Raw genomic sequence first — 25994 nt, forward strand, 5'->3', positions numbered from 1 at the left:
CTCACTAAGTTGCTCAGGGCTTCTCTAAGTTGCTGAGACTAGTTTTGAACTTGTGATCTCCTGCCTCAGCCTCCCTAGTTGCTGGAATCAGTGGTGCTCTGCGCCACTGCACCTGGATTTTATTGTGATTGTAATTACCTCTGAAGATTTTAAACAGGGAATTGATAAGATCTGGTTTATACTTTGTGGATTACTCTGACTCCTCTGAAGAAAATGACCTAATTAGGGGAAAGGGAGAATGGGAGTAGGGAAACACATTAAGAAGATTTTTTCACTATCTAGCTTCTTAAGAAGTCATAAGCGGATGATGATACATAATGGGGGGGTGGGAGGGAGGCAAGAATGGAGGAAGGAAGGACTGTATAGAGGGAAAAGAGGGGTTGGAGGGGTGGGAGGGAGAACAGAATGAATCAAACACCATTACCCTATGTAAATGTATGATTACACAAATGGTATGTCTCTACTTCATGTACAAACAGAGAAACAAGATGGTACCCCATTTGTTTACAATTAAAAAAAAACATAAAAAAAAGAAGTCATGATAACTTGGATTAAGATGGCAGCAGTGATAAGAAGTAGAGATGGATTTCAGTTATATTTTTGAGGTCTGATAACCAGGTGAATAATGATAACTATAACAGAAATAGGAAGATTTACAGAGCAGATTTATGGACTGAGATGAAGAAGGGAGATCTTTAAGAACCCTGTTCTAGATTTGTTAGGTTTCCAGAACCAACTTAATATCTTAGTGGAGAGGGGTGGTTAAATATATGTGACTGACGCTCAGAAGAGAGCCAGGATTTGATATGAATTTGAGCAACATTAGCACATAGATGGTTATTTAAAAGCATAAAACTTGATCAGAATACCTAGGAAGAGTGTAGATAGTAAAAAGGGAGGACTGAGTATTCCAATTTTTAAAGGTTAAGCAGTCACTAAAGATCCTGAAAGCGAGTAGCCAGAAGAGTAGAAAAAAACCAACAGAGTACGATGTCACAGGAGCCATGAATAAAAGTGTGTTGTGAACTCTATCCACTGCCTCTTGAGAACTAAGACAAGGAAAGGGCCTTCATTATTGGATTTGGTAAGATGAGGGAAAGTTCTTGTTGAGCGCAGTAGTGAACATTTATTGAATCATTTCTACATGTCTGGTATTCTTATGCTTTCATATGTGCTATTTAGTCTTCATAACAATCCTATAGAGATAGTTACTTTTTATTTTATAGTTGAGGAAACTGAAATACAGAGAAGTCATATTGCATTTATATGTAGTAAATTATAGAACATAGATCAGAACCCAAAAGATTATAAGGTCCAAACTTAACAATCAGATTATATTTCCTTTCCTATAGAATAAATATAAGAAAAACTGGTATGAAACTATAATGAAGTAGACTGCATAGTGGGAGGTGAGAAAAAAGAGCCCATAAATTGAGGCCACTTTTTGGAAAACACATATATAATGAAAGAAGAAGCTAAATGGGATATGAGCTGGAAGAGAATGTAAGGACAATGTCATTTTGTTTGTTTTGCATTAGATGGTTGATATTAAATGTGTTTCTGTTGATGGTAATGATATAGTTGAAAGAGGAGACTTGAAGATTTGGGAAAGATTAGGAATGATTTGAAAAATGCAGTTCTTAAATATAAAAAATGGTAGCTTATATAAAAGTAAGGAGATTTCTTCTGTTTTAATAGAGAGCACATTGTGCGTAGATTCAAATGTAGTTGGATTGAGAATGTTGTTTTAGAAAGATAATGTAGGTAATTCTTGCATTATAGCTTCTTGCTTCTTGGTGAGGTATGAAGGAAAGCCAAGATCATCAGCAGAAAGAATCAATTATTGTAAGTTGAAGGAAAAGCTAATAGAGAAATAAGCATTTTGGAGAGGGAAAAACAAAATTTTTAGAGATATCATAAGAACCAATGGGCAATGTTGCTTTCCATTTGATATTTTTGGTCATAAAGTAAAACCAATTAGCATGGTTTTATTATGTTCTCTCCATTTCTGTAGAAAAGTTTAACTATGTGGATTTAAGCCTGGAGTAAGGTTTATTCAGGATCGAATAAGTAGACAAGTTGGATGGAGAGAAAGAGTTTTCAGGGAGTGATTATAATTCTTGGACATGATGTTTCACAAAGGATAGATAAAGAGGAGTGAAAAAGAGGAGATCTTCAATAGGTAAGTGTTTGCAATGTGTCACAAAGGTTGATTGGATTAGCTGGAGGGAGACTGGGGACACAGAAGCTTGTGTTAGAGGGAGACTGGATCCAGAGTATAACCATGACAATGGGTGGCCCAGATAGAATATATTGATAGAGTTGTGAAATTAAGAATTTGGGAGGCCACAGTCTGAGAAGGATTATTATTATTTTTAAAATTGAATGCTAAAATTGCCAAGAATGTGGGAAAAGTAGTGGTAAAGAGGAAGACAGTAAGCTAGGTACTAGAATTTCAGTGAAGTAGGGTCATGTCTTAACCAAGTGTCAGTCAAGAGGAACAGTATGGGCTGGTGTATGGTCAGATGAAATCTTCAGAAGAGTTGGCAGTTTTGAAGGAGAAAGAAGATGAAGTTGTTTGGAAGTACCTAGAAACAAGGTAGGTGGGAAAGACACCTACCTACCAGTTCCAAACCTCAAAATTTCAGAGGGAAAACACTATTCTCAGGAGGCCACTGCAGGCATGAAGAGCTTTGAAAAGCATGCCTGTAGCAGATGGTTTGGAGAGGCAGAGACCAATGACAGAGCCACCAGTAATCAAATTGTGGAATGTTCCAGGGAGAGGTGACTGAGGATCAGACAAGGGCAGTGGGGTTGGAGAGAGATGTGTGAAAGATCCATCAGAAGCAGAACTTGCAGGACTGTTGTAGGGCTAATTGGTAAGATAACTGGTAATAATATTGGCAGACAAAGGGAACACGGAAATGAAGGACAGATTTGGGGGTAGGAAACTGAAAATCATTTTTTTTAAGTCAAATAGTACTAAAGGTTTTTTGATAGGAATAACATCATTTTGCTTCACTTCTCACTACCTCTTAGTGCTTCTCCCAAGAGGATATTTTATATTATTTCTTTGGTAATTTTCTCCCTATAAAATTTTTTTGTTCATTTCCCCCTTAGAATCCTGTTTGGCAGTTGACAGTCTTCCTGATTCAATTCTGGATTTTAGGTGTTGCTTTTCTTCTATCTTACTCCCACCACCCTAACTCTACCTGATGAAGGGACTATTTTCTGAGAGATTTCTTTAATGTTATTGTCAAATTCTTGGACAACCTTTTATGGTACCTTATTTTAAATTCCAAGCATTCTTCTGTTTATTCCTTTTTTATAGCATCCTATATTTATTTTATAGATATAGTATCTTCTCATTTCTAAGGATATTAATTATAATTTTTCTTTTATTTTAATTGACTCTGGGTACTTTTTTCCCCTTCATTTTCTCTTTTTTGTGTTCAGAAGTTTCCCTCAAATGTTGATTAATCCCTGTCTGACTTCATATTCACATTATGAATCCCTGTCTGTGGTATTTAAAGAATAGGGCGTTAAAGAACTGAATAGAAGCCATGTGTGCATAGGCAGGGCTTGTCAATGGTGGATACTTTAATTGTCGTGTGGTACCTCCAAAGAGCTAGAAGTCTTTCTCTCTGAGTCTGTTTGATTTCTCAGATAAGCAGCTTCTAATTTTCTAGGGGGACATAAGCTTGTTTCCAGGGCCTGGGAAGGTGGTCTGTGTCTCACAGTTTATTATACCTTATGCACTGTCACTTTATCTGGGTTTCAGTCTTGCTAGTGCATAAGCTATGCTCTCCTTGGTTCTACAGTCTGAATTATTGTTCTTCTTCTCCTTTCTTCTTTCCTTTAGTAATCAGTACTTAGAAACCTTTAGATTATTAATGAGAAAAGGAAGGAAAAAGGTACCCAGAGGAAACAACTAATTAAAAAGGGAGAAAAAATTCAACTATTATAATGTCCTTAAAGATGAGAAAAAAATACCACATCCATATTAACTCAGACATTCCACCTCCATCTGCTTTCTGCTTTCAAAAATTTGTGGAATCTTTGGTTAACCACTGTATTCTCTTCTGTTCTATTTGCCCTTGTAAATTTGTATTTGTTTTTCCTTCAGGAAATCCCTTAGCTATCATCCTAGAAGAGAATAGGACAGAAAGGAGATATTTGTGTATGATTAATCTGCTATGTCTAATTGGACATCTTAAGTTTTGTTGTGAACATATTGATATAGAGATGCTCGTGGAGATACAGGTTTGTTGCCAGAGTTGAGAAATTTCATTTAGTGATAGATATTTAGACCTAATCAGATTAACTGAATTATTGAAGCATTTCCCAAGTTCCCATAATTATTGAAGCGCATGACATTCTTTCATTTATTCACTCAATATGTAACTACCAAGTGCCCACTGTGTGCTGGCAAGAAGAAGATGGTCTAGATGGAATGTGGGGAAGGAGCATAGGGGTAAGGTAGAGGGAAAGAAGCCATTTAAGAGCACCAAAAGTGATGGGTGAAGGACACGAGGAGTGAGCTCCTGTAGGGAGAGGGTGGGTGCTTTCAGAAAGGGGGAGCAGAAGGAGTTCTGTAGTATCAAATGCTGCTAAGGGTTCAGGGGGAGTGAGTAAAGACTTCTACTATTTACTGAATCCCTAGCATTGTGCTAGATTCTGGGTGAAAAGCCTAATTAGGAACCTGTAAGAGTTATTACATACCAGCCAAGATAACAACAGTTAATCCTGTACTCACCCTAAATAAGGAGGTGGCCCTCAGAGTGATTGAGCAGACTTGGCTGAGCCACCCAAATAAACAGAACTTTGAAGACTGAAGAGTAAGGGATGGACTCAGAACTCAGGTGTGGTTCCACATATAACCTTTTTTTCTTTCAAAGAACAGCTATAGGAGATATGTCAGTTTTTGAACAACAAAAGGGACTTTCAGGTGGTTTATACACAGTGACATATTACTACAAAATTACAAAAGGAAATTTTAAAATTCTTAGTCATTTGTAAAGAAAATCTTAAGAATTTTATTGAAAAATTTACTTTGAGGTTTGATGTGGAAAATATACTGTGTCCTCAAAGTCTGAGGTAACACAGATGGGTTATTTATTTGAAAATGAATTGCTAGTGAACTAATTGACAATTCAGTGTTTATTCTCTCATAGACTTGCTTTTTATGATACCCCTGGACAAGGTGAATAACAAAAGTATAGAGTAGTTTACTTTACACCAATAATTTACACTTTATGTCTAAAACCTAAATTTTCTTTATTCAAAAGGAAAATAAAATAATATTTGTGTTCTTTCTATGCCCATTAATATCCTAAATTAAATCATATGTTGACTTGAGAAAAACATGCCCCCTCACACACACAGTTACTTTTCTTACCTACTGTTGATAACAGCAGTCTGCCTGAGAGAACATTTTTCAGAAAGGATAGTGGTGTCATGGAGTTCCTCTTAAAATTGAGAATATATTCAATTATCTGTCAACCATGAGAAAGCTGTGCCTTACATGCAAAGGCAAAAGTTGGCAAGGAACACTACCCTTTTCTTTCCTAGAAACCACAGAGCCCTTCCATTATAACCCCTGTCCCCCTTCTTGTTCATGTTCTTCTAGCTCATAGAACTTAGAAAAAGGTAAAGCCTCCCCAGCCTCCCTTTCACAGCCCTGGGAACCTCCTGAGGGCCAGAGGGAGATGGAAGCTCTCGTTGTTCCTTTTTGGTGGCAACACAGGGTGGTGTGGGAGTGGAACTTTACCAAAACAACCACCTAACACCTACCTGTCTACAGCTCCCACTCCCTCAGCCAAAGGCTTTCCTCCCTTGGTATAGGCTGAGATGCAAAGTGCCCATACAGGTAAATCTAAAAGGTGACAGAGAAAATGTCTCAGTAAAATGCTCATCAGTTTTATCTGTTCAATAAAGACCCTATACTGAATGATCTCAAAAGCTTCTTTGTGGGCTAACGCTCTGTTATTCTGAGTGATAAATTTTTGTAATTTTAGGGTACAGATGTTAGTCACTAATCTCTAGTAGGACAGTGAAGGCAGCATCATTTCCCTCATAGAAGGGTAGGTGTGAAAAACAGCTTCCTTCAGGGAGTCTTCCTATGGGCCGGGCCCAGCTCCTGCTGGGAGGTAGCCTGGCACCGAAGAACAGTAGAGACTCACCTGAGTTTGAGTACATTTTTGTGGGGACTCAGACAAGTCTCTGAACCCCCTAAACCTCAGTTCTCTCTTCTAAAAAATGGGCTTAATAAAGCTTAGTCCATAAGGTAGATGCAAAGATTAACATGTTAAGTACCTCATACAGTCTTGTTTGGCACACAGATGGCTTATTATGTCATTTGACTGTACTTATTAATAATGGAAGTAGCACATGCCTCCTGGCAGACTATATGCGTGTACAAATTCCCCAGTGTTTCGTGCAGTTACAGAGAATTCTCCATTGTATGATACTGTGACATTTTCTTCCCTCAATTCTAGTGCCATTTTTGCAGTTCATTTTGTAAAACATTGGGTGTTTGGAAGTTGTATCTTCAGGCACCTATCTGAAAATAGGTGATGCTTTATGGATTGACCATCTTTTAAAGATGCAGATAGAACATTTAGTATAATCAGTTTCTTTGTTATTATTTTGTAGAAGTCTTCCAGATGAATTCCATGAGGGAGTTTCAAGCACATTTTGGTTTTCTCTGGCTAGGTTGTTTTACCTCATTAAATTTGATGCTTTGTTAGTATGTTTCTTGGAAACTCATTTAAGTTGTCTTTGGTGGAAATGATGGAGGGATTATTTCTCACATTTCATAAGAATGAATTAGAAAAATTTTTATAAAGTTATGACTTTGTTATATCTGATTGGATCCTCTAAGAAACAGACACTAACACAATATTCATCATGCAAGAGGTTATTGGGTCATAGCCTTTCAGGGAGAATAGGAATGGAGCCAGTGAATGCCAAGAGACATGATGCAGGTCCAGCCCCTGTGGAGGAGAGAAGGGAAGGATGAAAGTTGGGTAGGAAGAGTCTTATTACAATGCAGTTCTAAGAAAAGATCCACCAGTCTGATGAGTTTTCTAACCAAAATTGCCTCTCAGAGGAGTCCACTTGCTGTTATAGGCCTGCTTCAGAACCCCTGCTGTGCTGAACCACCAGCTGGAAGCAGGCCACTGGCAGGATGGCCTCAGCTAAAATACAGTAGTGGATTCACAGCATGTCATCTGGGTCCTGTGGGCAGTTACACTTGTGACAGTAGATCTGAGACTCCCATTTCCATGACCACCACGCTTTTATTGATTCCCATAGCCTATGTTACAGTCTTATATTCTATGTAATTAATATTTTCTCAACTATTAGTTTATAAAATTATTGAAAAAGAACTTGTAATGCTGCATTGAGATACTTGACTGTATTTCAAAAGCACTTTCAATTGCAAACTGAGGCAGGGTCTACTCTGGGATCAGGAAATAAAGGAATAATTTCTGTGTAGAGAATTTAAAAATAAAGCTGACTAGCATGTGGTGGTCTTTTTATTATCACTATGTACTGGCAATTCCTAGTCATGACACTGATAAATACTTCACCCCATCCACAATGCTCCAACCTTCAATGTCACAGCCAGGCTTTCTTTTCCTTTTGTATTTCCAGCCATGAAAGCGGACCAAAAAAAAAAAAAAGTCTTTCAATTTTTTTCATCAGATTCCTGAAATGAATGCGCTTAAGAGCATCTTTGGGAATGCTAGATGCTGAAGGGCTTTAATGTGCTGTACTATGTGGTTTCAAAAAGTGAAGACATTACTTTCTTAAGGAGTGGCCGAAGGAGCTGGAGCCTCCATAAATTTATCCAGTCTGATTCCTGGAGATTTTGGTTCCTGCTCTGTGGATGCTGCTTCCCAGAGCAGGAGTCACCAGAGAGAAACTTCGCAGGACCACTGGTCACCTGAGAGACCCTCAGAGTACTAGTCACAGTCACCCCTGCTTCTTAAAACTTTCCTTTTCCTGGTTTTTATACACTATGCTGGTTCTCCTTCTGCAAATCTTTTGTCTATTTAACTGACTCTTTAATCTCCATTTCTTGAAGGAAGATGCTGTCTAATGATGGGTCTTCTGACCTTTGTTCTTCCTATATACTTCATCTTGAAGTTTCACTCACCTTTTCTATTAAGTTCTCCAGCATGTAGTGTAATTTCATATTTTTAAAACATGCTTCAATGTTTCCATTTGGATAAATGGCACCCTCCTCAAATTTGCTAAGTATAAAAAAGAAAACTTTTGTGGTTGAACAAAACAAATTACTTTTGTTTTAGTTCTGTTCCAACCTAAAACAACCTAATCAGCTTCTAATCTCATAGAAGCTGATAGTAGGGTGGTGGTTACCAGAGGCCACGGGGAGTAAGGGGAGGAAAGGATGGAGAATGGTTCAGATACTGTTGCAATCGATAAGAGGAAGATATTCTATCATGCTGTTGTAGTTCTCAGCCTTTTTTGAGACATGGAAACTTTTGAAAATCTAGTGAAATCTACTGACTTTATCCTCAGGAAAATGTACCTGGGTACATGTTCATATGCAATTTCATGTATAATTTCTCAAGGTTCATCCTACCACTCGCCCTAAACCATTCTTACTCAAGCTTTGGACTCTCACGTTAGCAAGCAAGCATGGTTCTACCATTAGATCACAAAGAATGTTTGGGTCCTGAGCAAGCTGACATACTTGAGGATTAAGAATTATTTTCTCTGTTCAACCCTTAGCAGGTTTGAATTCATGGAGGCCTTAAAAGAAATCCTCTTTTGCTTTACCCTTTTAAGGCACAATGGGCTGAGGAGAGGTATCCCTTGGTGCTTGCTAGTCTTCCCAGCCTGCCAATGGAGCATTTTCTGGATTCCTACCAACTGACTAACCAACTCACTAACTTAGGCGTCTAGCTATTATGGTTCTGCAAGCCTTACCCTCCTAAGAGGCCTCCTTTAGAATTTTAACCATCGACATAACTTGGCTCATCCATGTCTGGCTTTTTTTTTTTTTTCATGCTAAATAAGTGTATATTTGAACAGTGTATATTTGCAAGTTCTAAAATGAAAATTACCTATTCCAAGTTAGAAAGTATGCATTCAGCTGATGTAAAACAAAGGGGGGATGGCAGAGTGTACATATGACAACTTTTAGCAATCACACAGACTTCTGAGACTGCCTTTTACATATCAGGTATTTTTTTGCCATGTCTGGCTTTTGACCTCCCCTTCTTTTAAATGACTCACCTTCATTTATTCTCTTTTCAGATAAAGAATTTAGGAAAGCAGTGAAAACATTCTGGCTTCCAGAAATAGAAAAATGTTGTTTAAATTTTTATAGGAAAAGGGAGCAGAGTTACAGTCAACTTTGTCAATCTTAGCCCAAGGAAAGAGCAGTGATGTGGGAAATTCAAAGCACTGGACAATAAAAAATACTATCTTTGACCATGATTCATATTATGAAGTTATTGTACCTATTTTCTCATTTTATTTTCTCTAGATTAACATAAAAATGTTTTTGCAATCACAGTTTCTAGAGCGAAATCGGATGTGTTGAGAAATTGTCTTGGGATTCTAAGTGTGTTTAGTTGATCCATATGTCATTAGTGATTGAGTCTTGATATCTCTTCAAGAGAGAATTTTAGAGTTTGATAAATGGAGATTTCTTTAAGTGGAATATGATCTTTTGTGAAAAAAAATGTAGTGAATGTGAAAGAATATTAGTCTAGAAATAATTATGGTCAATTTTATATTTGATTTTTGAAGAAATATGTATCTGCACAAAAATGCTGCCCCATTGTATTAGGGGGTTTGGGGGCGATGGGCTAGTCCGGTGCCAAGGTGTTGAATTACATGACTCTGCATTTTTCAAAACACATAGAACTGTATACCCCAAAGTCATTTTTCTTATATACAAATTTTAAAAATTAACCAGAATGGAAAGCAGACTGATAAATGGATGTAACTATATTGCAAAGATAACCTCTCTGGAAGGGGCAGAGAAGAAAGGACTTGACCTAAAAAACTTTGGGAAACAATGTTCCATCTAGTTAGTATAAAGGACCCAGAAGGAAAGACTAAGAAACCATCCCAGATGGAGGGAGACTTAAAAGGCAGCTAAGGCAGTGGTAGTACCCTGGGCTGGGTCCTGGTATAGAAAAAGGCCATCAGTAGAAAAACCAAAGAAATTCAAATGAAGTCTGTAGTGATTGGTATTGTGCCATGTTAGTGTCTTAGTTTTGATAAATGTGCCTGGGTTATGTAAATGTTTATACATAGTTATGTGTTAATTCACCATGGTTATAACTAAGGGGAATATGGGTGAAAGGTGTATGGAAACTCTCAATATGTGCTCAATTCTTGTTAAGTCCAAATTTATTTTCATAGAAAAAGTTAAAAAGTGCTGCCTCAAAATTCATAAATTTAAAAGTTATGCTTTGTTTATTCTAATAAATATTGTGTATTTTGTTATTCTATTTTAACATGATAGCTTGTCATTTGGTAGAAGATCATTTAAACATAGATATAAAAGGAATTTATTTAAAGTAAGAACTTTATTTTTAGGTCTTAAATATAACTGAATAATTTATCAAGGCTCACACTGGTTGTGAATGTGCATGGGTGACTATGTTTCATCCAACATAAAGCTTTTGCTGAGCAGAACTAGTGTTTGAAATATTTCCAATAGAATATTATTCATAGAGAACAATGCATGATTTCAGATTGAATGCATGAAAAGGAACTGTAATTTCATGGTGTCACTGGGGGAAAAAACAGCCTATTGTTTATGTCATGGTATCTTCTATTTTAAAAATACAAGGCTAATGATATAGTTCAGTGGTAGAGTGCTGGTATAATATGCCCAAGGCCATAGGTTCCATCCCCAGCTGCACTCACAAACACAGACACACTGAGTTCCTAACACTCCCTGTTGACTCCCATCCAGGCAGTGATAATTACGTTATCATTCTGCCCCCTATAAGCTTTTTCATTCACATTATCTGGTCTGCTGTTATGGTTTGGATCAGAAATGTACCCCAAAAGCTAATGTGTTGAAAGCTGATCCCCCATGCAGCAAGGTTCATGGAAGGGGTTTTTAAGCAAAAAGACTAAAAAACTATCTGTCCATGGCCCCTTCCTCCTCCTGCCCTTCTCCCCTGCCCCAAACAGTTTTTCTCAACACCCTTCTACCTGATGTTTCTGCCTTGGAGCTGCAGGTCTTGGACTGAACCTTCAAGACCATGAGTCAAAGTAAATCTTTCCTCCTCCAAGTTGTTCTCAAATATTTTGATCACAGTGACGAATAGCTGACCAACACACCTACCTAATGGGAATGCGCCTGTCTGTTTCCCTTCAATTTCTGCACTTTTGTTCAGTACAAAAACCTAAGAAAAACCTTAAAATTTATTTCTTGAAAGTGTAACTCTACAATAGATTTGTTTATTCCTCCCTAGAAGTGGTAATTTTCTGATAATACAATAGAAGAGATTTGTTTACATTTTTTTATTTAAAAAATTGGACAGTTTGAGATCTAAAAGTGGAGATAGAGCTTTGTCCCCTTTATACTAAACAGTGACTATATAAGTGTCTGGGTTTGATTATAGTTGGCATCTCTGGATTCTGAGACAAAATATGCATTGCTAAGATGTCATGTGTTTCTGGCAGTCCAAGAGTATAATCACTCAAATGCATAATGACTCCTCCAGCTCTTTCAGAACTGGGCCTTATGGTCTGTCTTACCTCCCTCTCTCTGTCCCCACACTTCTAGTGCCCCCTCTGATTTCTCATTACTTACCATTTAATCATTCACTCTGAGTAACATAACTTTTCTCTATGGTTGTATTTTGCTTCCCTCACTAGATTATAAAGGCCTACTGAACAGAATTGACTTTTGTGTTTATTTTTAAAATGTTTTAGTGAAGAAAAATGGAATATGTGGTGCTGGGGTTGTGGCTCAGTGGTAGAGTGCTTGGCCTAGTATGGATTTGATTCTCAGCACCACATAAAAGTAAGTGAATAAAATAAAGGCCTATCAACATCTAAAAAAATTTTTTTAAAAATGGAATATGTGGAAATATTTGAATTAGTGACTCACCAAACCTTTACAATATGCCTAATTTCTCAGTATTAAAAAGTTGAACAAGTTTTAAAGTGTTTAATTTCATTTTCCAGTATAATGCTCATAATTAGGATCAATAAACAGTAAGTTGGAAAAACAAACTGTTGTTATAGCAACTAAATTTCTTTTTAAATCTAATCAACATGTTGGTATAAGTTGATGATTCTAAAAATCTGTGTTGCAACTCACCTGCATCAATATTGCCTATGGCATTTTAAAAAATGTAGAACCTTGAACTTTAATTTTGAATTTATACTCTAATATCAGAATCTATATTATTGGTTGAGCCCAGAAATCTGCATTTAAAAAAACTGTCCTGGAGTCTTATGTATTCTGAATTTTGAGAATCACAGGATTGTTTAAGAAATTATATCTTAATTTGGAATGATTCAGGCACATTGGAATTTCAACTTAAGTTGTATAGGGGAAAATAGTGTAATTGCTTACTTAATGAAAATTATTTCAGTTTGATGTTTGGGAACTTAATTTCTTGGGTATTCATCTACAAATGAACATTCTGATGTCATACAGTTTTGATGATATGGAATTAAATCCCAGAAATTTAACAAATCCCACTTAAGTTGAGAATTACTGAGGTAAAACAATAAAATCATTGAAAAACAGTTGTATATGATTAACATATAAGTTACTCCTAAGAATATAGAGAGTAGATAACAAAATGTTCCTTTCTCTTCCAAAAATTGAAGGTATAATTGAAAAACAATTACTGCCTAATACCTTCTGAGTTAGTGTTTACTAAAATTAAAAAAAAAAATACTTCATACCATTTATTGCTATTATAAAAATGTTCTGGAATGGGTTGAATAGGCTTTTCAAGGCATTGATTTGGATATTGTAGACTTTAGTGTCCTAGGAGTTAAGCAAACCATTAATAAGTAATCCAGCAGTATAATGAAATTATCATGAATCAAAATGCCATAGTACATTGATTGCTAGTAGTAAGTAATTGAAATAAAACAACTTGCCATAATAGAATAAGTTGCAGACAAATGAAGGGCTTTTTTTTTTTTTTTTTTTAGAAAAATCAAGAGTTTTCTGTTTTATCCTCATTTACCTGTTTTCCTTGCTTTTGACCTTCTGATAGTTTGCACTTCTTAAACAAGTTACTTTATATAGGTTGTCATTGAGTGGTAGAGCATTAGTGTTTTTTCTTTATTCTGCAAAGATGTTAAAAAATATTTTTTCTTATGGGATAATATTTAATTCTTATTCATATGTTGATAAATCATATGACTTGACAGAGGCAGCAAGCACTTCTTTTAACCTCAAGCTTGTCTAATCGAGCAGGCACTTATACAAAATAAAATACATGCCAAGCCTTAGGCCGAGTGCTTTGTCGTAGTATCTCATTTAACCCTCACCATGACCTGCTTGTATAGAAAAGAAACTGAGGGTACAGAGGGAGTAATCCACTACAGATCATCCAGAATCTATCTGTTCATGTTTATACATTGTGTGGCCCTGTTGGCAGGCACCAGAGAAGAAGGCTTTTCCACTCCAGTTGCAATTTTCTCTCTCGCTTAATAGCAGACATAAGCCACAAAGGTTGCAGGCTGAAAAAGGAAAATGTCTATTTAGGTTGGTGGTCTGGCATATGAAATCTCAAGTCCTGATGAAACTGTAAGAGCTGAGGACAAGTTCAAGGTAGAGAATATGAACTGCTCTCCCTGGTTCTTTAAATCAAACAGTGTGACTTCATTATTTTGTTTCAATTTCCAATTCCACGAACTCCAGATAACACCCAAGATCATATACAAATACCAAAACACATTCCAAAATTGAATAAGTGATTTTTGGATTATCTGGGTCACTGGTTGCCTCTGCTAGTGTTTACAACCAAGGGCTGATGATGCCACGAATGATAAGCAATCCTTTGGTGAAAGATTGGACTCTCAAATCCTCTTAAGGGTGTAGAGTTTTGCCAGTTTTAACAAGAGCTGTGTTTACCGAATGCCCTGTTCGGTCTTCTGAGCTTTAGAATGTCATTTGAAATTCTTAGCCATTTAAGAAAAAGAAGACAAAGTCATATTTGGGGTGGGGGAAGAAGTCCTACTGGGACTAATAGCTTGAGCCTGACTGGGTTTCATAAAGTATTAATTATGACTGTTGATGTTGAAATAACAAGTTAGCATTCATAAACTGAACTCCTATTAAGAACGAAGCCGTCACTCTCTCTCTGGCCCCCACTTCATTCTTTTCTCTGACATTCAACTTTTACAATGCACTTGTCAGGCCAGTCGTAAATTCACATTTGTATGCTGACCATGAATATACTGTCTTGGCTTCCAAGTTGGTCAAGTTGAACTGCTTTGAAGCTAGTAATCTGCTGAATTAGTTGACTTTCATGGTATTCCAGAACAAACAGATCCCCTTTAAAAAAAATCCCTACTTTTGTTATTTCAGGTGGTTTGAGACTGTTATTTTTACATAAAGATGTTAAGATTCTTCCAAGAGAGGTTCAAAGAGAAATTTAGAAATGAAATGTTAAACACATTAAAAGGACCTTTAAGCATAATGATCATGTCACTGGGTGAAAGATGAGGTTAAAATTCGTCATCACTTGACTGTGTAACCAATTTTTTGTATAGACAGTCTTAAAATAGCCCTAAGTTTTACAAAGAAATGCCATTAGGACAAACCTCAGAATAATAATAATATTCATTAAGTGCTTTCTCTAATGGCCCTGGGAGGTAGGCACCCCTATTTCCACTTTATAGATGAGGAGACAGGCACAGAGATAAAACTCCATGTCTAAGGTAAGAATGAAGTCAATCAGACTGGGGAGGCAGTGCAATGTAATTATTGAGCGTGGGCTTTAGATGTATACAGAAATGGGCCCCAAATCTGGCTCTGATCCTTATTTACTGAATAAGTAAGCACATTTCTTATCCTCTAAACCTCAATGTCCTTATCTGTAAAATGAGTTTATATCTGCTTTAAATAGTTGTTTTGAGGTTTAATTTAAATAATAGAATATAATAATAGTTCTGGATACTTATTATTTACTGTGTACCAGGCATTGTTCTAAGCCCTTAGCATTAATTTTTACAACTATTATGCAGTTATTCTTATAATCTGTATTTTTACCAACAAGAAAACATTTGCATAGAGAAGCTAACTTACTAGTTAATAGCAGAATTGGGTTTCAAAATACCTAACATAGGTATTAGATATAGTAACTGTTATTGGCAGATAGAGAAAGGGAAGTGTTTGAAATATATCAGAATGACAGCAGTTCTTTCATAATTCTTTTCTCATGATACCTTTACTAATAAATATAGGAAAAGGACAAGTGTACAAAATATATACAGGTTCATGGGGCCTATTTAGGGTCATCTAAACCTATGCATCAGAGTGAAATCAAGAAATGAATAAACTAGTTTTTAGCAAATTTGTTTAGCAACCCTGTTGCAATGATACATTCAACTACTACATTTCATCAATGGAGCAAGTCAAATGGACATATCTCAGCAAAGTATGGTGAATAATATACAATTATTTCTGGATATGTATCTACATGCTTGTGTGTAATCAGGTTTTGTTGTCATCTAAATGAATTTAGAATCCTTAAATTATGTTTTGGGGCTGTTTTTCTTTTGCATGTTTTATTATCTTTTCTGATGATAAATGGTTGCCATGTGGGTTTACTTTAAAAATAGAGCCAACCCTCTAAGATCCACTTTCTCGCTTCCTCTCCTTTGTCCCCAGCCCAACCTAGGGCTCCCACAATGCGCTCCCATCCCCACCCCACAGCTATACAAAAGTAAGTTTTTAAAATTCCATCATTAAGCACAAAGAGGCCAAGGAATGTTTGGAACCAGTATGTTGGAGCCAAAAAGGTTTATCACATTCTAAAAAAGAATCTTTGGCATTAATGAAGAAACCAGAAGGAGTTGTAAAACATAATTATTGCCCAAACACACAGTATGTGTGAAGCTATGATCAGTCCTTTAATCTCCCATAACAAAGAAAAATCTAGACAATGTGTCTGTTGTTTCAATTCCCATGTGCACTCCTCCCATATCCTGCTAAGACATTGCCTTGCTTATACATATATACATACAAAGTATACATACACCCAAGCTCAACTTGTAGGGTTTGAGTTCTTGAAGTAGTTTCAGAGTTTTGGTGCCTCATCCAGGTAAACAAGGAAGGTCACATAGCTCTATGGCTCCAATTTCAACAATCAAATGGTCTCATGCAAATGAATGGCTGCCATCCACTGCAATATCTGCTACCTAGGGAAGCTGTGGTTAACTCACTTTTAGGAAGGAAATCCCCTATTTTTCACACTTGTGAAATGAACTTCCCCACAGCCTGTTGTCTTAAGGGTGTCTCAGGTTTCTTTCTACCACTCAAGGAGTTTGTAACTTTCACAAACTTTTGTGGTGCTTCATAACACAGTTACACAAATTAATAATAGTCATTATTGTGATAGCTAAAATTAGTGGGATATTTACTATGTTCCAGGCACCCTGCTAAATTCTTAGCAAGGGAAATATGCATAGCTTACATAATTCATCCTTACCACTGTTTGGGGGTGGGCGTGGGGTTCTCATTTTTTTTTCCTTTCCTTTTTGGTGTTTTTTTCCCTCTCTATGTCAAATTTGTTTAAACACTATCAAACAACCCTTCAGTTTTAGAGAGATATTCTTTCTTGAGAGTCATTTGAATTATTATGCTCCACTTATTAATTTCCTTAACATCTATTTTTATTTATTCACCACATGGTTTTAGGAAGAAATGTAGTGAGGAATGGAAGATATCAAGGAAAACTGACTGGATGAGCTAATAACATGAAATGGAATTTAAATGATAAAAAGATTTACACAGATAAACAAAAGAAAAAGGCATACTTCCCACAGAGCAAGATTCGTATGAAGGCATGCGAGCATGAAACCATTTTGGATGTGTGTGTGTGTGTGTGTGTGTGTGTGTGTGTGTGTATACTTGTGTGTACATACATATTTTACATTATATATTTATATAATGGTTGTGGTGCAAGGGAAGGCAAAGAAGATAGGTGTATGGTTGTAAAGGGCCAAGAATGCAATACTAAGATGCTTAGACTGTATTCCATAGGAGGGGAGATTGTATGGAGTTTTAAGGAGAAAAGAAAAGCCCATATTTTAGAAAACTCACTTCAACAGCTACTTTAATGTTAGCCTAAGCAAAAAAATAAAGCCCCAAATTTAGATTCAGGAAGAATGAAGTGAGAGAGAAGGGTCAATTTGAGAGAGATTTAGGGGTCAGTATTTGTTTGATGTTGGGGTCATGGAAGAGTGAAGAGTCTAGGATGACTGAGGTTTCAGAACTGGGAGATGTGCTAGTTGGGCCTAGACTTCTTGTTTCCAATATTCCCCTTCTTCTCCAGAATAAGATAGTTACACACTGAGGTTTACTCCTCATTCCTGAAAAGTCCAGAAGGCAATGGTTCAGGCTGATTTGGTTTCATGGGTCAATAGGGACCTATGTCTGTCTTTATGCCTTATCCTTCTGGTGCATAACTTCCAACCCCAAAGTCATCTCTTGTTCCAATATGGATGCTGAAGCTCTGGTCACCATGGCCACGTTGTGGGATGAAAGATGGAGGGAAGAGAGAATCACAGAGAGGTGCCCCTTCAGGAATCCCCATATATAACTTAGCTAATGGTCCTATTCAGCATCCAGAAAATATTAAGGACTTTTATGAATATATAAGATGTAGATAGCCTCTTAGAAAAGTGAAGTATATGAACAGACATTTCATGGAAAAGGAAACACAAATGGCCCATTACATAGCAAATGCTCCATCTCATTAGCAGTTAGGGAAATTAAAACCACAATGAAAAATCTAATATCAACCAATAGGAAAGAAATTTAAAAGTTCATTTGTCATCAAGTTACCAAGTCTCTGGAACAATGTAACTTATATTTTCTGTTAGTGGAAGAATAGATTTCAAGTTTGCCATTCTAGCAGTTTGTCATTCTAGCAGTTTGTCATTACCTAGAAAAGCTAAAACATGAAAGTGTTTTGGAGCCCAGAAACATCACTATCCTAGGAATCTAAATATGTTTTTAATTTTCATGATTGGAGTCAGGTCAGGTGGGCGAACCAGCATTTAAAAAAAAAAAAAAAAAAAAAAAAAAACTAGAGTATGAAAGATTTAAGTTGAAGAGAACAGAAACAGAAAATATCAGAATGCATTGCTAATAAGTTCTTGTATTATTTTGTTAATCTTTTGCATTGCTAATAGTAAGGTTTTTGATTGCTTTATTATCTTTTTGGGTTGTGGTTTTGTTGTTGTTGTTTTGGTACCAGGTATTGAACTCAGGGGCACTTTTACCACTGAGCAAAATCCTCAGCCCTTTTAATTTTTTATTTTTTTGAGATAGGGGCTTGCTAAGTTGTTTAGGGCCTCAGTTGCTGAGGCTGGCTTTGAATTTGTAATCCTCCTGCCTCGGCCTCCTGAGTCACTGGGGTTTCGTGTGTGAGGCACCATACCTGGCTAATTTTTTTCCACATTTTTAAAATTGGTGCATTATAGTTGTACATACTGATGGGATTTCTTGTTACATATAAAGTGTATTTTTATTGTGAGTTGTGTTCAACAATTTTTGAAAGTCACCTCCCTAGAAAAATGCTCATATGTACCAGGATGCAATTATAAGAATGTCTATTATAGTATTGCTTTAAATAACAAAAAACTAAAAGCAGCTCATCATATCCATCAGCAGTTACATGATAAATTGTGGATTAGTCATGTAATGGAATGGTCTACAGAAATAAAATGAAGGAACATTGTGAATTAGTCATGAAATAAACCTGTAAAGCACAAATTTGAGACAAAGAAACAAATTCTAAAATATAATAGCATTCATTTTACATAAAATTTAAGACTAGGCAAAGTAAATGATTTGTTGCTTAAGTCTACATACACAGGTGTCAAAACTATGGAGAAGGCCAAAGTTCGTCAAGGAGTAGAAGTAGGAGAAGTCCATCAGGAGGTGTCCCAAGCATGTTTGAAGGCATCCAGCATGCTCTATTAGGTGATGGACATACGTGTTCTTGTGTTTTTCTTATTATTTAATTTGAGCAGATATATTGATATATTTTCTTTTTAATTTTTGTTTAGTTGCAGATGGATACAATGCCTTTATTTTATTTTATTTTATTTTATTTATTTTTATGTGGTGCTGAGAATCAAACCCAGTGCCTCACACATGCGAGACAAGTGCTCTACCACCGAACCACAACCCCAGGGCCTGATATATTTTCCAGGCATGATATATTTCACAATTCAAAACAGTTAGGATAAACACAAGCAAGAGGAAATTTAATGTGTGAAGTAGGATCCTTGGGGCAGTACCTTGGAATAGGCTGCAAAACACAAGGGATGGCATTTCTTGAACAAAGAGAAGGGCATCTCCTCCTGAGAGCAGAGGAGGAAGACACAAGGTTGGGAACATGTGAAGGAAATACTCTGAGGTGTGTCTATGGGATGGGAGGTTTGGTGAGGGGAAAGCTGAAGGAATTCGAGTTGGATAGAAGTGAGGTAGTCTGCCAAGAATGAAGGGGTAGGTCTGGTTAGAAGGCACGAAGAGGGTGTGGAGGCTTAGAAGAGCATTTCATAAAGTGAGGCCGTTATGCCATTAGAGGTGATTTTCATGGCCAAGTAGACAGTTGTTTTTAAAAATTTTGTTATGAGTTTATTTCAATGCATTTTTTCATTTTACGAGTTTTGTGTTTAATATATACTGGGAAGAATAACATATCAAACCTAATATTTCATGGATATTACTTACAAAAGTGATATTGTAAAATTGAATTAAAGTAAAGAAATATAATCAGTAAATAATAACTCAGTTGCTACTTAGCTATGGCAAAAATCCTGAAGATGTTACTCAAGCACCTAACATTTAGAAAACTTCGATTTAAATAAGCTATCCAACAGGATGACTAAATAACAGGATGACTAAATAACAGGATGACTAAATAACAGGATGACTGGGAAGAAGAACACTTTGGCTGTAAGGTCTGGTGAATGGTACTTGAACCCTAGCTGCATCTGAGATCACAGCTCTTTTATAGCTCAGACTCTCCTAGTTCATGGAGAAACCTCTATGCTTCATAGAGTAACTGCTGAAAAGACTGGATTTGACAGACTCAAGAAAAAGCATGGCCTTTGGCCAGAATTAAGATGAGAAAAATAAACTGGAGAGTGAGAGGCATATGAAGGGTCCCGACTTGCTATGGTTTGACTGGGATTTTTTGACTTTGTGATGGTGAGAAAGTAGTGAGCATCTGTATTTTGAATTTTGATCTTTCCCCAGGTCAGCAATATGTGTACAATACTCTCTCACAGTCAGCGCCTATGGTGGACTGGGTTGTCAGGTTATGATGTCGGAAGGTATAGTTAATGCATTTTCAACATAAGACAGTTTTCAGCTCATGATGGATTTATCATGGCGTAAACTTCATGGTTGGTACTTTCCTTTTTCCTTCCCTCCCCTCCCCTTTCCTTTTCTTTCCTTTTTTTTTTTTTTTTTTTTTTTTGAGATGAAGTCTTTCTATGCTGTCTAGATGGTCTTGAACTCTTGGGCTCAAGTGGGCCTCCTGCCTCAGCCTTCTGAGTAGCTAGGACCATAGGCATGTGCCACTATATTTCATTTTAAATTCAGCATCTTCCACTTCTCTTTTTGGACTTACTGCAACATGGGGCATAGGGGGAAAAGACACAAATAATCATGATAGTGTCAGCACAGTCATAAAGGTGTGAGCTGGAGAAGACATTTCTGAGGTGACATTTCACTAGGTGGGCAAGCCTGAGGGTTTCTGTCAGAAGCCTGAGGGAAGTTATGTGATCAAAGCTCAGACACGGAAAAGCAAACTGAACAGAATGGGTGTTAGATAATTCCAAACAACCCTCCTAGCTCTGAGGAACCCTCAGCATTCTGTCTCGATGCTGAAATGTTCTTTTAGTCATCAGGGTCTGGCATTTTTACACACACTTAAAAAAAGCCCTTTTGCATTGTGATACACTTCCTGGGAGGTTTAAGGCAGGAAGCTGTTTTGATTGCTTATGCATGTTTGGCACCCAACCTAGACTTCAGGAATGGGTCTCAGAATACAGAACAGGACTTTTCATCAGGGCAGACAAATATCCAGATCCTAAGCTTGCCTGTGTGGAGGACTGGAGGAAAATGTCGCAGGTAACCAGAGGCCATTGATTAATTGGCGGGGAGGGTGGTGAGGAGGTTCCCAGAGGGGCTGGCTCAATAAGGACCATTGGCACATTCATTCTTTAAATATTTGGAGTGTACACTACTGCCAGAGGCAGTGTTGGGTATTTGGAATGTGACTGAACAAAGTAGACATGGTCCCAATCCTCATGGAACTTTGTGAAAGTGGCTTATGTGAATTAGCAAGCCTTGGCTGTTCATTCTGGCTTTTCCAAAGCCATTGGAAATGCCAGAATGAAAAGAGGTAAGAATTTAGAGGCACTACTGGCTTTTGTTCACTGAGAAAACCTCTTCTGTATTCATGATGTTGCTCCTTTAGATTTTTCACAGAGCCAGTCAGTTAGGCTGTGGTATGCTCTTACATTTGAAAAAATGCTTCCAAATTGCTACTTTCCTAGAAACATCCCATTTTGCCGCTAATCCTAGGCATTCCTGTGGGAATGCTAGAATGCCTTGGTGGCAATATCCACTAGCTTTTTCTTAAATGTTAGCAAATATATACTAATTTGTTTAATCCTTTTAAATACTCTGGATAATGGGCTGAAAGAATAACTACATAGGCATGGAAAACATTGTAATTAAGGGAAAGAGTAAAGAACTTCAAAGTTCATCTTCTTTGGGCTTTTGGTGTCTGAAGACTGTATCTAGTAAATGTCGATGTGTCCTGGTGGCAGGGTGGGGGTGGGGCAGTCAGTAGCTGTCTTTCGAGGTGGTCCATGAATTTCCTTAATATTGTATGTAAATATTTGTTAAATATGGCTCCATAATTCTCATCTTGAAAGTCAAGGATCACTTCTTGAAAGTACTTCTATGAAGGTGAAAAGGATAGTAGCATCTATGAGAATATTCATGTATAGCTTTGCATACTTACTGGAGGACATGAAGCAGTGCCGCAGAACACCTTCCTGGGTGTCACAAATTCTGACCTCTAGCCCTAATTCCCTTATTACCAGCCACATGACCTTGTGCAAATCTGGGCCTCAGTTTATTTACCTTTGAAATGGGAGGAAACCATAGTTCATAAAGGTTTTGTATTAAACAGTCACATGTGTGTGGAAATGCTAGAGAAACAAGGTGTTATCTAAAAGCAAGAGAACAAGTGTATTCTCCATACCTGTATTTGGTGTACGTTCTTGGCCACTAGAGGGAGCTTTAGGACTCAGGGGAAAGAGAAGCCAAAGATGTCTGTCTATTCTTGAAAGCTTGAGGCCTCAATGAGCTTCTTAAGAAAAAAAAAAATGCATTTTATAAATATCCATTTAGAATTTTAAAAATTTATATAAAGGTCTAAAAAAGAAAATATGACCACAGTTCCTTGTGACAGATTTTTTCCCACTAATTAACTTAAAGGATTCCTCTCTGGTAAATTTAGTGTGTAGGAAATCCTAGTGTATATGTTGAATCCATTTTAAAGCAAGCGGGGGAGGGGGGAGAAAATACAACTATCCAGAAGGGTTTCTTGGGAAGAAAGTACCTGTAGCAAAAACAATTCAGTATAAAGTCTCTGACACATGGCAATGTTGTTGGAGGATTTCGTACTCAGGTAGGATGGAGAAGAACATTATCTAATGTTGGCTTTGGATTTCCTAATGGATTTCCCTCTGAAGTCCCTAACTGGTGTGATTTTCTCATGCTTGGGTTAGAATGGAACTGTACTCATATAAAATAGTGTGACTTAACACCGAGGACCCCAGAATGGTCCGAAGGAGGCAGTATGACAGGGCGAAAGGTTCTGAACTTGCCTGTCAGGCAGTCAGAATGTTATGGATTCATTGAGTGTTTGGGGGATGGCATTGGTAGCCATTTGGGGTTTTGGTTTCTCCCTCTGATTCTGAATAACATCCCGTCTCACACATACAAACCATGGTCACGTTGGACTTTCTTTGTTAAGTGTGGAACACCCGGTGCCCAGACTCAGGACCTAGATCATGAAAGGCAAAGTTCTTCAGGAGCACAAAATTCTTAAATTTATCCAATTTTCGATCCAAGTTTATTAGGAGAAAGTGGATAAGGATGTTTCTCTACCTTATAGCTCTTAGGGTTGTGTTTCAGTTCTGTGGTCAAACAAGTGCCTGCAGGAAACAGTGAACATCATTTTTCTTTTTTTTTTACATGCATTTGCAGGAAGCCATGTAAAAACTAAATTACTAATATATATTAGCAAACTGGTCAGTGAAGTTGTCAAAGCATTGATCTACCAAGTTTTCCTGATTCTAAGATATACTCCCACAAACCTTGCCATCACTTGATTTAACTTTTTAGAAATAGGGATATGTCTGCATTGCATTTAAAAAAGCAAGGACCACCCCTCCTGAGAAGCTGTTGTGAAATCCCTGGCATTTCCTGCAATCAATGGCCTTTTTGAATTGAGAAAGTACTCTAGGAAATACTTTATTTTTGTTTGGTTTATTTCTCACACCTGGATACCCAAAAAGCTCTCCTTCATGGCTAAAGTCAGGTTTGAGCTTTCACTGCATTTTTTGGTGACTCCAAAGTCACCCCAGCAAGAAGGGATTTCTCTCTGTTGACAGAAAGGCAGGAGATTGCAGGTATGAATGCTGAAGCCCTCCTAGGCTTGTTCATGGCAGTTTATGAGAAACAGCTGCTTTTCCTTTGCCCTGGCTTGTGTCTAGGGCTTTCCTCTCCATTCCCCCAAAGTCTAGTAACTAACTGAGACTAATCAGCTGATTTAGGTCACAACAGCAGAAGGCTTTGCCAGCCCATGTTAAGCATAGCTGTACCATGTTAGCAACAGGACATTTTCTAGAATAAGACAAACAGCTTAATCAGTGATTCCATGAATGATTACAATCTGAGTAATTTTCTCCTCGTTTTATTTTCCAGAGGCTGCTGCTGCTGCTTAAAGCTTTCAGGTGGTGAAGGTTGGAAAGTGGGCAACAGAGTCACTGTTGCTTAGTTCAGAACTTCTCAAGTTTACGTATACATAGGAATCACCCAGGATCTAGTTAAAATGCAGAATTGATTCAGTAGGTCTGGGAGTGAGGTTGGAGATGGAGGAGCTGAGACTGCACATTGCTGAGGCTCTCCCAGATGATGCTAATTGCAGCTGGTCTTTGAACCACACTGAGTGGCAGACCCTATGAGTGCCAGACATAATTTATCTCTATTTCCTGTTTCAGGCTGATGCATAATGTTAGTAGGATGAAGAATTCCTTTTCTAATCTGATCCTTTAACACTCTCAGAAATGAAGAATGAATAAGTAATGATTTCAAAGTCCATGGAAAATCATGAGGTCACAGATTGTGTCTTCTGAATTAATATGAATTAATAATTAATTGGTAAGCTTTGACTTTGAATTCTGTTATTGCAAATGAATTCTAATTTATTACAAATCAAAATATTGAGACTAGATCTCTAGAGGACTGATGTACACAGAACAGAATTAAGCAGATCTGGTTTTTCTTATGAAATTGCAAAGCAACTCTTTATTCGAGGTTATTTATTGTTGGCAAGCATTATGCTCTGCTCTGCATTACATTTGAGCAGGAACATGATGGGGACTGAATGAGATTCTATGTGCCAATTTTTATTTTCTTTCTTTCTGCCCCTGCCCCTTTTTAAGTGCTAGGGATTGAACCTAAGACCTCATGCATACTAGGCAAACAACTCTACCACTGAACTTCATTCCCCATCCCCCATATTTTGGCTCCAAATCATCTATTTAATCTTTCTCCTCACCTCCAGGAACCCATTCCAATTATTGCTTTTGCAAAAGAGTGAATCTTCTTTAGGTGTCGAGAAATTTCAGGTTTTTCTTGAATATTTTCAGGACAGCTGCTTTTTGGAATTTCTGTACTGTTTTTAACCATTGATTTGGCTCATTTTCTGTAGCTTTGGATCTGTCATGTCCACAGCTTGTTTTCTTGGTTAAACTTTAAGCTTTTTGTAGTTGGAGGTCACATGTTCTCTTTATAGAACTGGTAGATTAGAAGTGAACTCAAACTCACAGTACCATTTCCTCTTTAGTATTTGTGTTTCTGTAAGCTGGCTTTGCTTGAAATACATTTGGTGATTTGGATTTTATACTTATATTTTTTCTTTGAACAGCTTTGAGTGTTAGAATGCCTTTTCTAATACTGAGTTGTTGGAATTGGAGTTCTCTTTCTGGTGTTTGTGTCTACTAGTCCAGCTTTATTCACAGGGGGCCAATTCCTTTGTCTCGAATAGATTACAGACAGTGTACATTGTTGGGTAAATGACTTGTTCAAGCCCAGGACTCGGGGTCCTCTGTGCTGTGGCATTGCCTCATACAGCAGAGTAAGCCCGTAACTCTTCAATTGAAGAATAAACTTGGGGCCAGGTTCAAAGCAGCTTTGCCAGAAATTCTATGAGCCAAGGAGAATGAAGTAGGGCAGTCACTGCTCATAAAGACTGCCCTACTTGATTACAGGGGTTTACGATTTCCTGCATTTCTTTCTTTCTTAATCCTTAAGCGAAATGCAGGATAAGGATTCATGATTACTCATGAATTTTTCACACAAACAGATTATTCAAAAGCAACATATAATACCTCCAATTCCTAAAATATTTATCTTTTCTTTCTTCAGTTCTTAACTAATGCAAAATTTTAAAACTGGCCAACTTGGA

At 37.2% G+C, this 25994-nt stretch overlaps 1 long non-coding RNA gene across 6 annotated transcripts in view; it reads left to right on the forward strand.

The window, feature by feature from the left end:
- The first annotated feature begins 20920 nt into the window (after positions 1-20920).
- Positions 20921-25994, forward strand: part of LOC306638662 — a 70898-nt gene continuing 65824 nt past the window's right edge. For 5 of the 6 annotated variants that reach the window (XR_013757516.1, XR_013757517.1, XR_013757518.1 and 2 more), the window contains exons 1-2: positions 20921-21629; positions 24526-24685. This is a non-coding gene — a long non-coding RNA (uncharacterized lncRNA). The remainder of the gene's footprint in view (positions 21630-24525; positions 24686-25994) is intronic. The other variant, XR_013757521.1, reaches the window with a different exon arrangement.

This window comes from Sciurus vulgaris (genome assembly GCF_902686455.1).
Source record: "Sciurus vulgaris genome assembly, chromosome: 11".
Lineage (NCBI taxonomy): Eukaryota > Metazoa > Chordata > Mammalia > Rodentia > Sciuridae > Sciurus > Sciurus vulgaris.